The sequence below is a fragment of the Clarias gariepinus genome, chromosome 18 (assembly GCF_024256425.1).
Source record: "Clarias gariepinus isolate MV-2021 ecotype Netherlands chromosome 18, CGAR_prim_01v2, whole genome shotgun sequence".
NCBI lineage: Eukaryota > Metazoa > Chordata > Actinopteri > Siluriformes > Clariidae > Clarias > Clarias gariepinus.
Window position 1 is genome coordinate 7,751,010 of NC_071117.1, and position 13,991 is coordinate 7,765,000.

The 13,991-nt window shown below is 42.2% G+C and overlaps 1 pseudogene; it reads right to left on the reverse strand.

Moving 5' to 3' along the window:
- The window catches only part of LOC128507015 (sialoadhesin-like), a 191,344-nt pseudogene that overhangs the window by 10,274 nt on the left and 167,079 nt on the right, over positions 1 to 13,991 (reverse strand).

Here is a 13,991-nt window from a genome sequence, read left to right on the forward strand (position 1 = left end):
GGGGGGCTACGTCCAATTTTTAGATTTTTGCGGGCTGTTCCGCTATCTAAAATAAATAAATACAGCTTCAAAATATTGACTGTCAAAGTGATTGCTCTCAAGTCCTACCAAGCGATTGACTTGGGACAATCGATTGAAGGACGCTTACTTTATATAGAAATATTGCCACAACACAGGAGGTTCCTAAGGTCGCTTTCGGGGGCAAAGCTTACCAGTATCGAGTCCTTCCATTTGGTCTAGCTCTCTTACCCGCACATATATGAAATGCATGGATCTAGTTCTGGCGCTTACGACTCCAGGGCATCCGTATTTGAATTACATAGACGACTGGCTGGCCCAGTCTCAGTAGCTAGCGCTTTGACATCAGCATGTCATCCTAGCTCATCTTTGTTTCTTAGGATTGAGACCCAACGCCATGAAAAGCGTGCTCTTTCCTGTTCAGAGGACAACATATTGGGTGTCACATGGGATTCGATCGTAAGCGGGCACAGCTGTCTCCCGCTCGTGTTGAATCCATTCTCAACACCCTCAAGGAAATCAAGCTAGACCGGAAAGTGACCATCACTTTCATAGATCTTAGCTCTTATGGCAGCTGTATCCACGGTGACACCTTTGGGTCTTCTGCACATGAGAGCATTTTAGTTGTGGCTAAAAACCAGGGGATTTCACTCTAGGGCCAATCCCCAATAAAGGTTACGCGCCAGGTGCTTTGTACCCTTCCTATGTGGTTCAGACCCCGGTTTCTGACTTTGGGTCCCACTCTAAGTTCGTCTTGTCGTCGCAGATGCTAACGACAGACGCTTCCCTTATGGGCTGGGGTGCGGTCTTAGATGACCGTCCAGCCCAAGGGAGCTGGAGAGGCCATCTTCTCGCGCGGCACATCAATTGCCTCGAAATGATGGCTCTATTTCTGGCCCTAAAGCACTTCCTCCAGCAGTTGGGAGGCTACCATGTCCTAGTGCGGGTGGACAACACTATGGCAGTCTCATATATTAATCGCCAGGGCGGACTGTGCTCGCGACGCTAAAAAGCTAGCGCACCAGGTTCCTGTCCCTCAGGGCGAATTACATTCCAGGGCATATGAATGTGGGAGCAGTTGTTCTGTCCAGTCAATCTCTGACACACGGGGAATAGAAACCCCACCCCGAAATAGTCAGTCAATCTGGGAGAGATTTCAGGTAGAAGAGGTGGACCTCTTTGCCTCGCAAGATCAGCAAATGTCCCCTTTACTACTCTCTGACTCTTCCAGCTACCCCGGGTCTGGACGCCGTGGCACGTACATGGCCCTGGTTACGCCTTTATGCACTTTCCTGATAGCTCTGCTCCCGGGAGTCTTGGCGAGGGTCCATCAACAGTGTTTGCGCCCCTTATTGATAGCGCCCTGTTGGCCGACCAGAGTGTGGTTCTCGGATCTAGTATCCCTCTTCAACGGCTCACCATGGGTGATTCCAATGAGGTGGGATCTTCTGTCTCAGGCGCAGGGGACGATATTTCATCCCTGGCCCGAGATTTGGAACCTTCACGTTCAGTCCCTGAACGGGACCAACTAAATCAAGCTGGTCTTTCAGCCAGCGTAATTAAGACTTTTCTAAGTGCTAGGGCTCCCTCCCCTAGAAGAGCTTATGCCCTCAAATGGAATGTATTTGAAAGTTGGTTCATGACAAAGCAGGTAGACCCAGTCCATTGCCGAAATGTTTCAGTGCTGGAGTCTCTGCAGGAAAAATTGTCCTCAGGCTTGTGCCCTAGTACCCTCAGGACATACATAACTGCTATTTCAGCCTGCCACAACGGGCCAACTAAGTCAAGCTGGTCTTTCAGCCAGCGTAATTGAGACTATTCTAAGTGCTAGGGCTCCCTCCCCTAGAAGAGCTTATGCCCTCAAATGGAATGTATTTAAAATTTGGTGCATAACGAAGCAGGTAAACCCAGTCCACTGCCGAAATGTTCCAGTGCTGGCGTCTCTGCAAGAAAAATTGTCCTCGGGCTTGTGCCCTAGTACCCTCAGGACGTACGTAACTGCTATTTCAGCCTGCCACGTCCTGATTGGTGGGGTTACTGTGACACGGTCCCTTTTGTGGGTTTTATCTATCGTGCTCGAAGAGCCAATTGACACCCTTCTTTTTGAACCACTAAAGTCAGCGCCTCAGGTTCCTGACCTTTAAGATGGTTTTTCTAATGGCCGTTACCTCTTTGAGAGGATTGGAGATCTGTCAGTCTCCCCATCCTGCCTAGACTTCGCCCCTGGGCTAGTCAGGGCCATTTGGCATCCTCACTGAACTATCTTCCGAAAGTTCCATTCTCAACATGCACCCTATTGTTTTTGAAGCCTTCTGTTCTCCGCCTTTTACAGCTTCGGAGCAGGAGAGACTTACTGTGTCCAGTACGTGCTCTTCAGATTTACATCCACCGCATCAGCCAGTGGCATAAGTCAGAGCAGCCTTTACATGTTTTGGGGCCGCAACCGGGGGGGCGGCCGCCACTACACTGGGTGAGAGATGCTATTGCCCTCTCCTATGAGGCGCGTGGGTTCACTTCGCCTCTAGGAACCAGGGCTCATTTAACCAGGGGGATCGCCTCATCTACTGCACTAGCAGGAGGTATTCCCCTGCAGCAATTGTGTGATGCGGCGGCTTCCCAGATATAGTTCTGAGACCTTCTCGGCTTTGTGCGCACACGCTACACAACCTTGGGGTCCAGACACTTGCAGTGCGGCGGCGTTGGTATTCTCGTTCCCATAGCGTTTTCACGCAGCATCGAGTGTAGCCTTTGAAAGGGAACGTCTCGGGTTACTTTGCTGTAACCCTGTTCCCTGAAAAGGCGGGAACGAGATGCTGCGTCCCAATGCCGCACTGCCTACGTGACCGGACGTCCGTTCAGACAAATCAATCTGAGGAATGTTTCCGGTTCACTCCTATTTATAACCTGCAGGTGCGTCTCATCAGATGACGTCACCCGACCGAGGTTATATAAGCCAAAATTTGGCGTGTTTGGTACACACATGCTTCACAACCGGCAACATGACAGATGTTTCCCATAGCGTTTTCACGCAGCATCTCGTTCCCGCCTTTTCAGGGAACAGGGTTACAGCAAAGTAACCCGAGACGTTTTAGTAGGTGAGATTTACTGCTGATTGATTTTTTTTTAAATTGGGGACAATTAAAAAAAAACAGTTCTCTCACTAGAATTTCATCTTTGATAAAGGCGGGGGGGGGGGGGGGTACACAGGAAGTACACTGTAGTGAGACTCTGCTCTGTTTATGCTGTTTATTGCCAGCACCATTTCCACAGTGCTTAGGAAGAGCACCACCATGCTGTTTATCCTGGACGCGGCTAGGCCATGCTCATGTCCCACCACTTCCCCTGCAGCAGGACTGCAGTCCTCCACACTCGCGCCGGCGGTTAGGGTGTCAAAACTTTTAGAGCTTGTGGACGCCCTGCTCTCCGAAACTAACTTTCAGACCAGCACTCCGCGCCTAACCCTCTGACTCATATAGGTTTGATGAGCGCCCTGCGCGATTAATTAGAAAGTTCTTTCCTTTTTTTAAAAAAAATAAAAAATAAAATAAATAAATAAATAAATAAATGAAACGTTTGACCTAGAACGCTGAAGCATGCTCGGACTCACACTCAAACGCGCTCCACCCACTCACTCCCAGCATGCACGTTTAATTAAACTGAAAAACATTAAACCTTGTGGATCTGGTCAACAAGTCGTTAAAGTATTAGACCACAGAGTACAGAGGAGGCTAAAACATTCACCTGGAAAGTGTTCACATGAATATTTCACATGTCTAGCTCAGCTGGTGATATGGCAGGTTTTAAACCTTAGATAACTAAAGCCTAGAAAACTAAAGCTAATGCTAACTCTCACACAGCTCTTTATAGAGATAAATGTGGTCAAATTAATAATTTTATGATGAATAAAATACATTGTGTTATTTTAGCTGATGTATCTTACCTGTAACAGAAAGTTCAACTCCATCTTTACCTTGATACTTCCCCCCAGCAGTCGTAGTTATAAATCTGAAGTAGTATTCGCCTTGGTCCTGTTCTGTTACACCACTCAGTCCGAGACTGCAGTCACCCCATGTGTTTCCGAGATACTGAACCCTGTCTCTGTACTTTGGGTCTAATGACAGATCAGGAGGTTCTTTATCTGTAGCCAACTCTCTGCTCCAGAAAACTCTCTGAACTGTGTTACCATATGGATGTGTGTAACTGCAGCCCATGATCACTGTAGATCCCTTTAGAGCACAGATGTAGCCCCATGTGTAAGACACACCCCACCCATACTGGGAGACAACAACTCCTGCAACAGAGAAATGTGTTCATAATGCAGACATATGTGTAAAAAACTGTCCACTGCCAAAAACTGCTCATGTCCTGACTAAATTCACACATTGAGGAGCTCCACAGGTCATACAGTACAGACAACAGGAGAGAGAGAGAGAGAATTCACAAAATACTTTTATTTACAGTTATTTGGTATTAATTTTTACTAAAACATAAGGAAACTTGAAATAATAAATAAGTAAATAAAGAAAGAAAGAAAGAAAGAAAGAAATAAATACGAAAATAATTTAAATAAATTTAATAAAAAAGTTTTTAAAACAAGGTGTGTGTAAAACAGAGCTCATTTTCAATCAAAGTGCTCCATTAAAACACCAAATTCTCTCAAAGGTACAGTAGTAAGATTTTCTGTTTTCTTGTAAAAGAGATAATCAATTAAAACCCTTGATTTTATTAGTGCAATTGTTGCTGGTAGTACACTATAATTTCCTTTTTGTTTCTTTGGCTTAAGTATATACCCATTTTTGCTTGGCCCAGAATGTAGTTTAGTAGCTGACTTTTTTTCTTTTGTTTTCTAAATATATTTGACGTCTAGGATAAATGACTGAAGTGTAAAAAATTCTTTAAAACCAATAAATTGGGCTTTAAAGCAATAAAAAAGCACTCTGCAAAAGAATAAAAGATGGTCTGCTTCTGAGCACTAAAAGGGACATCCCTGACTTACAGTATGTTAGGGTAAAGACATGAGTTAAAAGTATTGACCGCTAAAATACCAGATACTTCAGGAATACTCTGAAGCTCCACTATAAGTCTCCAGATCTTTTAGCTAATGGTGGCTTGTACAGTGATCTCCACTGTGGTTGTTCTTCATCGTTTAATCTGAGGACAGAACGCCTAAGTGTATCAACTCTTCAATATAAAAACTTTTTATTAAGAACTTTAACACAAGCTTCAAAAAGTTTTTCACAAAGACATTGTAGAAGTCCATGTTTTGGATATTTACACAGTTTTAAAAAATGACCTTTGTGTTCTTTTACGTTTGGAGAGAGTGTGAGGTCAGGGAAAGGGTCTCCTTCATCTGCTTTCTCCTTTTCACAATACTCTCTCAGCATATCTTTCTCTTCTTGTGAGAGAAGCCTTTTTTATTTTTCAAGGTGCTGTGCTAGAATCCTCCTTGATTTCACACCAATCTTTTCTACCGCTTTTTGTGAGTTTTGAAAGTTTACACCCCTTAGCTCCACTAGTTGTCCTAGGTCGTGCTCCATTGGAGTTTCCTTTAAAAGCTAGTAAAAAGATGTTGTGTTTGGGGGCCTCTGTACTTTAAAAAAGTTTCAAATTGTAATAAAAAACTGTCAGTTTCGATAGTTTCAGTCTCTTTGGGTCTCTCAGAAAAAGGGGTTTTGTCCTTTTTTAGGTTCCCAACATCCTTAAAATCGCTCTGTGATGAGCTACTACTCTGAAGATGGACTAAACCTTGATCCCCTTCATCTTTGGGTAAATATAAAATACTCCTTGGCAGCCAGTGGATGTAATCCCAGAAGAAGACTACAAGTATTGACCGAATTTTTGCCATAACCTCCACTGGAGGGTCCACACATGTCACTTTGTGCCACAATGAAGAGGCCACTAGGTTGTTTATAATTCGTATTCGTCCCCTGTAGGACATTTTTGGAGTCAGCCATTTCCACTTGTCCAGCCGGCCTTTTATTTTTTCAATCGACCCTTCCCAGTTCTTTTGTATAAAAAAAATCGGCATCTAAGTAGACTCCTAAGTATTTGATTCCCCCTCTTGTCCATAAAAGTCTTTCTGGCAGTGTGGGTACGTTTTCAGACCAGTGCTTTAATCTTTTCCCAGCTTATTTTTGCTGAAGAAGTTTTTTCAAGATCCTTTAGGACCTTGATTGTTACATCTATGTTATTTTGCTTGTTTAGCATTACAATAATGTCATCAGCATCAGCAGACAGGCAAAGAGTTTCTTTTCTGTTGAGAATCCTGTTTCTATTAAGTTCGATTCGTAGCTTGTGTAGTAACGGTTCTATTGCTTCTATTGTTCTATGGCATACAGCATTCCAGACAGTGAGCATCCTTGTCTGACCCCCTGTTTATTTTAAAAGGAGAACACAAGCCACCATTAACTTTCAGCACACTTTCAATGTCATTGTATAAAACTTTTATTTTCTTAATAAAATTTTTAGGATTAAAACCAAATGGTTAAAAGTTTTCCATAAATATGTGTTCTACCCAATAAAAAGCCCTTCCCCAAAGTCTTCCAGAAGGACTTGTAAAACTTGTAAAATGGCTTTACCATTACTCAAATTTAAATTCAAATCAAATTCAAATTTTATTTGTCACATACACAAACATACACAGTACGAAATGTAGTGAAATGCATTATACGACTGCCATTGACCCTAAAAGAGAATTAAAGTTTACAAATAAGAAATAAATATGAATAAAAGAAATACGATAGAAATTAAATAGAAAAATTAAGTTAAACTAGAAAAAATAGAACTAAAAATAGAAATAGAAATGTGCTAGGAAAAATAGAACTAAAAATAAAAATAGAAATATGATGTACAAAAATAGAAATATACTGTACAAATTGAAATATACTGTACTGGGTGTGCAAATATGCATAGAACAAAGTGTCTTTGTGCAGAGGTTATTAAAGTGTTTTTGTGCACTGGTCCAGGATGTAAACGTAAACATGTAATGTAGTTGTGAAGGTAGGTGTGCAAAGTTATTAAAGTGTCTTTGTGCAATGGTCCAGGATGTAAACGTACAACATGTAGTGTAGATATGAAGGAAGGTGAGCGTGTAATTGTCCATAGTGTTCATGGATGTAAAAAGATTGATAGATTTGATCAATTATGAAAAGATTGTGTTAGTTCTGCATAGTGGTGTGGTTGTGGTTGAGAGACCTTATCGCCTGCGGGAAGAAGCTCCTCCTCAGTCTCTCTGTGTTGGCCTTCAAGGAGGGAATCGCTTCCCAGACCGCAACAGAGTAAACAGTCCGTTATTGGGGTGGCTGAGGCCCTTCAAGATCTTCCTGGCCTTGGTCAAGCACCGCTTGCTGTAGATCGAGTGCAGGTCAGGGAGCTCGATGCGGATGATGCGCTCAGCTAATCGCACCACCCTCTGTAGAGCTCGTCTGTCCTGCATGGTGCTGTTCCCGAACCAGGTCGTGATATTTCCCGTCAGGATGCTCTCTATGGTGCAGGAGTAGAAATTCCTGAGCACCTTGGAGGGCAGTCTAAAGTCTCTCAAGCGTCTGAGGTGGTAGAGACGCTGCCGGGCCTTTTTTACCACAGTGTTGATGTGATAGGACCATGCCAGGTCCTGCGTGATGTGAACACCGAGGTATCTGAAGCTGTCCACTCTCTTCACTGGGCTTCTGTTGATGACGGGGGTCTGGTAGTTCCTCTCCTGCTTTGTACTAAAGTCCACTATCAGCTCCTTTGTCTTACTGACGTTTAGGAGGAGATTGTTTCTCTGGCACCAATTCTCCAGATTTCCAACCTCCTCCAGGTAGGCCGTCTTATCGTTGTTCGTGATCAGGCCCTCATGTTCTGCAGAGCTTTGTGAAGTTTGTTTAAAGTTAGCGGCCAATCAAGTTCAGTGTTTTGAGAAATTTGGGGCAGATTTTATAAGAAAACCTGTTCGATCTCATAGTTTTCTTTATACTCTTTAATACTCTACTGTATGAATATTCATGTCGTCTGATAAAATATCTCCATTTTCAGAGTGTAAATTGTGTATTAAACGGCTTTGCCCCTTTTTCTTTTCTAAATTTTAAAAGTATTTTGAAGGTGCATCCATTCTTAGAAGAGCACCTTTTACCTTGGATTCCAGGAGAGCAGAGAGCCTGTCTTTTTTTGTTTGAGGGTGTGAAGAAGGATTGCATCAGAGGATGATGATTGAAGATCTGTGACTTCTTTTTGTAACTTACATATTGACTGATTTAAAATATTGTGACATTGAGAGTGTGCTGTTGACACAACTGTTTAATCTGGATTTTCCCCAAATCCTGCCATTGCTGCAGTGTTTTAAAATCAGATTTCTCTTTTTAAAAATTATTCCAAAAATAAGTAAAATTGTCTACCGTTGTATTTAAAAACCCAGTAGCACTTTTTGGTTTGATGTTGTTAAATTTAGCCTTACTTAAAATCAGGCTGTGATCAGAGGGACTGACTGGGTTGATGTGACAACTCTTAATGATGCTTAGTTGGGGTTTAAAACCATAAAACCTGTCTAACCGTGCGAGGGAGATGATGTTATTACTAGCATGAGTCCAAGTATATTGTTTATCATACTCATGGAAAATTCTCCACAGCTGTTGCACAGCTGATGTTTTTCTAATATTTCTAAAAGTCGTCTATGGGAGGGCATAAGAGGTTCTTTGTGGTTATGATCCATGTCTGCAGCGGTGCAGTTAAAATCTCCACCCACCAATTAAAAAATCACCAGAGTTACAGGTTTCTCTGATAAATCTTGGACAACTTGTCTAAAAAAGTCAGTCTCTCTACTACTAAATGTGCTCTAACCTTTAATAATCTACCTTTGTTCATTTCTTCTACTGTATACGGAATTGGGCCTCTTGCACCATAAATGTTTAGGGAGGCAGCACAAATCTCTCCCATAATTAAGCAAAAGATAACACACAACAGTACATAATCAGTTAATCGAACAAGAGGAAGTCTACCGCAAATCATATTCATCATTATTTAACAGAGTTTAGCATGGTCGCTTTCCATTTCATGTTCACCTTTTCCTGGCCTGCTCGTGTTGATACACCGCCTTTCATGTTCTCCCTCGATAATTCACGCAGATAAGAACGTACCATGTGTCCTGTCATTTTAGTGATTCAGTGGAAACCTAGATGACATAATCAAATCCATCCATTTTGAAAGTTAGGGTGCACTGTAGTTCCATAGTGTTATTGTTTAGGATCATGTAGGTGACCCTTCTAAATGACATCGCATGTTTTAACAGGTCAGATTTGCTGCAGATTGTTTTTGATTGGGGACACTAGTTTTCCATGGCGAGAGAGTTCTTTCACCAGGATTTCATCTTTAATGAAGGAGGGGACATTAGACAGGGTCAACTTTTTTGATGGTGTTGACAGGGGAAGTACACTGTAGTGAGACCCAGCTATGTCCATCCAGTTTACCACCAGCTTTGTCGCCTTTTCCACCGTGCTTAGGAAAAGCCGTTCATCCTGGGCGCGGCTAGGACATGCTTATGTCCGACCACTTACCTCGCTGCCAGACGATTCTTATTCTGGGCCGGTACAGTAGGTTAGGGTGTCCAAAAAAGTTTTGGAGCTTGCGGACGCCATGCTCCCCAGCAAACACGCTGACGCACCACACCAAAATCTCTGACTCAAAGAGGTTTGGTAAGCTCCCTGCACAATGTTAAATTAATAAGAAAAAATTCTCCTTTTTTAGAAAAGGTAAGAAAATACAATTTAAATAGAGAAACGTTTGAACTAGAGATGGGTCGTTTATGAACGATTCATTCTTTTTGAACAAATCTTTTACATGACTTAAAAGAACGAGTAGTCTCGGAGAGTGATTCATTTATTTTCTACTGGGTGCGCATGCGCAAATCATCACAAAACTTCCATAGGTTATGTATCGGAAACAGATTTGAGCGATTCTTTCTCAATGACTCTTTTACTCCAAGTCGTTGGTTCCTTTGTCACGTGACTCCCTTAGACGCTATGCAGTGCAATAGACTCAGACTGTAAGATATGAGAGGTGAGCTACTCATTCTGTTTATTCATTATTTATTATAATATGTCCTTAGCTGCACTGTAATATTTTCATTACTGGAACTATAGACAAAATGTGTGTATGTAGACGTGTTAGGCATCTGTTTATTGAAAATGTAACATCTTATTTCATTTTTGATCAAAAGAATAAAATTAACTTAATGACTCATTTGAAATGTTCATTTTTAATGAGCGAGATTCAAAGAACCGAGTCACTAAAATGATTCAAACTTCCCATCACCGGCCACTCACTCCCTGCAGGTGTACTGCCAGAGCCACATCATTACCAGAAGCGGGCCACATCCAGGTGTTATCAGGGCGTGGTCAGCAACAATACTCAGGTAGGTTGTGGCACTTAAAGATACTCAATTGGTACTAAAGGGCCAAAAGTTTACCACACCATTACAGCACCACCAGCCTGGACTATTGATAAGGCAGGATGAATCTGTGCTTTAATGTTTTAATGAGACTTATTAGACCAAGCAACATTTTTCCATTCTTCTATTGTTGTTTTGGTGAGGCCATGTGAATTGTAGCTCAGTTTCCTGTTCTTAGCTGACAGGTGTGGCACTGGGTGTGGTCTTCTAACCATCTGTAGCTCATCTGCTTAAAGGTTCAACATGTTGCGCATTCTTCGAGATGCTCTTTGGCATATCTAAGTTGTAACAAGATGTTATTTGAGGCACTGTTGCTTTTATATCAGCTTAAACGAGTCTGTTTGTTCTCCTCTGACCTCTGGCACCAACAAGGCATTTTCACTCGAAGATCTGCCCTCACTGGATATTTTAACTTTTTCCCGTCTGGCACCAACACCCACATTCAACATCACATAAATCACCTTTCATCCACATCCTAATGCTTGGGTTAAATTTCAAAAGACCCTGCCTATATAAGTTAATGTATTGAGTTTCTGCCATGTGATTAGCTTATAGGATATTTGCTTTACCGAGCAGTTGAAGAGGTGTACCTAATGAATTGGCCCATGAATGTGTATACATGTCATGCATACATGTTCTACATCCCGTTAGGGTAAATTGGTACTGTATATGGATCATCGTTGTGTTTGTGTGTGTGTGTGTGTGTGTGTATCCTGTTAGTTCATACTGTATATTTATGAAAAACAAACAAGTATACATTTGCAAACGACTCACCCGAGCCTATGAGCAGAAACAGCAGGGAAAGGGGAGGAGTCAATCTGAGTGACATCATCAGTGCTTCCTGTGTAATCACAGATGGTAAATACTTTTCAGTTTTAGTGTCATAAAAAAAAAACTTAAATCTGCAGTGTGTTCATTGTAAAGCAGAGTGCGGTGTGTTTACAGTTACAGTAACTGTTTACTACAGGTGTGTGTTGTGTGTGATGTACAGTTCAGTGTGTGAGGGATAAGTCAGAGTAAATAACAGAACATCCTCTCATTAATATTAGATTGTTAAGCACATATTCATGAAAGACTTTTTTTTTTCTTTTAGAAAACATTGGTCGTGTGACTCTTTATAACTTTTTTTTTTTAAATGTGAAAGAGTCAGATTATTTGTACACACTCCACACAAAGTAAATAACCTGACTTTAGAAAAAGGCTAGAGTATTTTTAATAGAAATGACAAATACCCATTTTTATTTGACTATTGCATTTCTTTAAACCTTGTATCATATTCACGTCGAATTTAAAACCTTTTAAAATTTTCACAAAAAGAAAAATAGAACAACTGTATACTGTATTTTCTACCTGAAAGTCAATGGCCTTATAGTTTATTTCCTGTCATCAATAATTGCAAACAAAAATACATATAAGTTGAGCAGACATGTTACTGTTCCCCACACATTTACTGTATATTCTTTATGTGGTCTCAGGGTCAGTTTGATGCGCGCACGCACACGCGCACGCGCGCGCACACGCACGCGCGCGCACACGCACACGCACACACACGCCCAGCACAAAGAAGCATTGTTCTCATTTTCCCACACTCTTTACCCTCATCATGTGTCCACCTGCAAATCAATTTATGGGACCAGAGTGTGGACCGACGTCCCCATCTTTCCAACGCTGAGCCCAATGTAACTGTAGACGAATGGCTTGTGGAATTTAAAGGCTGCTGCCCTATTAAGCTGTATATGTCCTTAAAACCAGCAAGATAAATTCTGGGCTGTCTGTTATGCTGTTTCATCTTATATATAGAACATGCAAATTCATACAGGAAAGCCAGAAGGAGGAGCTGCTGAATGAAACGAGGGGACATGAGTGGTGCTAGATATGTCACAAGGTCTCTTTGGCCACAACATTACTTAAAACAGTTATTTTTTCAACTGTGAAGAAAAGGTCCATTGATATATTCCTCCTAGGGAGTTTATATCACTCCATTTCTCCCACTTTATGTTCTTGGCTAACAATGACCTGGTATCTCACAAAAAGGAAAAAGTGGTGCTTATGAGCACTCTATACTGGGATGGAACAATAAGTAGCCGGGAGGACCATAAGCCAGAGGTCATATTTGACTACAGCACCACCAAAGGAGGGGTAGACAATCTAGACAAGCTGCTGGCCTGCTATAGCTGGTAAAGAAGAACGCTACAGTGGCCACTCATGATCTTTTTACAACAGGCTGGATGTCAATAAGCTTGTAATGCATTCACAACCCAGACTGGAATTAAAGGAAGCTCCAAAGAAAATGGGTTTCCATGAGGAGCTAGGCACGGTACTGGTGACACCCCATATCCAAAGGAGACATGTGCCCAGGACCTCAGCTTTTCTAAGCACAGTGAGGAGAATGGCAGATGCTCCAGCTGTTCCACCCTTATGCCTCAAGTCTTAAGTATACTGTAGTGATTTTTTTACATTAATTATAAACTTATGACAAAAAAAGTCAACCACACGTCCATTGTTAATTGTGTTGTAGACAAGACTGATTGTAATCAATAAACATATGTTGTCTCTCTATTTTTTTAAATATAGATAAATACAATATATGTTAATATTTTATTAATTAAAATTGAATTTTTTAAAACCCCAAATATTCCCCGGGTCAACTTGACCTGATGGTCTCAAAAGTGAAGACATTACGAGGGTTAAACTCATAATGGAATAAATGAGTAATTACTACAATTTAAAAAGTGAAAAAAAAAATTCTGACCTTTTTAAGAGATGTTTATCTTCTGCATCCAAAAAAAACCCCAAAACACAAGGAGCAGCTTTGTTTAATTAAGTTAAAATGTGCAGCACATTGTCACGATCTGGGTGTATTGGCAGGTGTTGACGCCGTGGGCGGAAGGAGCAGGCATAGATGCAGAGGGGTGGTGTAACCAAAAAAAGAGTCTTTTTAATGATAGTTAAACAAAGTATAAATAAAGATACAAACAAAGAAACAAACAAACTTAAACGATACTTAACTTTGTGCTAACAGGGGCTCTCTGGCAAGACACGCCCTGCGGCGAGACACATAACACGCCCTGCGGCGAGACACATAACACGCCCTGCGGCGAGACACATAACACGCCCTGCGGCGAGACACATAACACGCCCTGCGGCGAGACACATAACACGCCCTGCGGCGAGACACATAACACGCCCTGCGGCGAGACACATAACACGCCCTGCGGCGAGACACATAACACGCCCTGCGGCGAGACACATAACACGCCCTGCGGCGAGACACATAACACGCCCTGCGGCGAGACACATAACACGCCCTGCGGCGAGACACATAACACGCCCTGCGGCGAGACACATAACACGCCCTGCGGCGAGACACATAACACGCCCTGCGGCGAGACACATAACACGCCCTGCGGCGAGACACATAACACGCCCTGCGGCGAGACACATAACACGCCCTGCGGCGAGACACATAACACGCCCTGCGGCGAGACACATAACACGCCCTGCGGCGAGACACATAACAGGGGGACAAACACAACAGGACATAAACGAG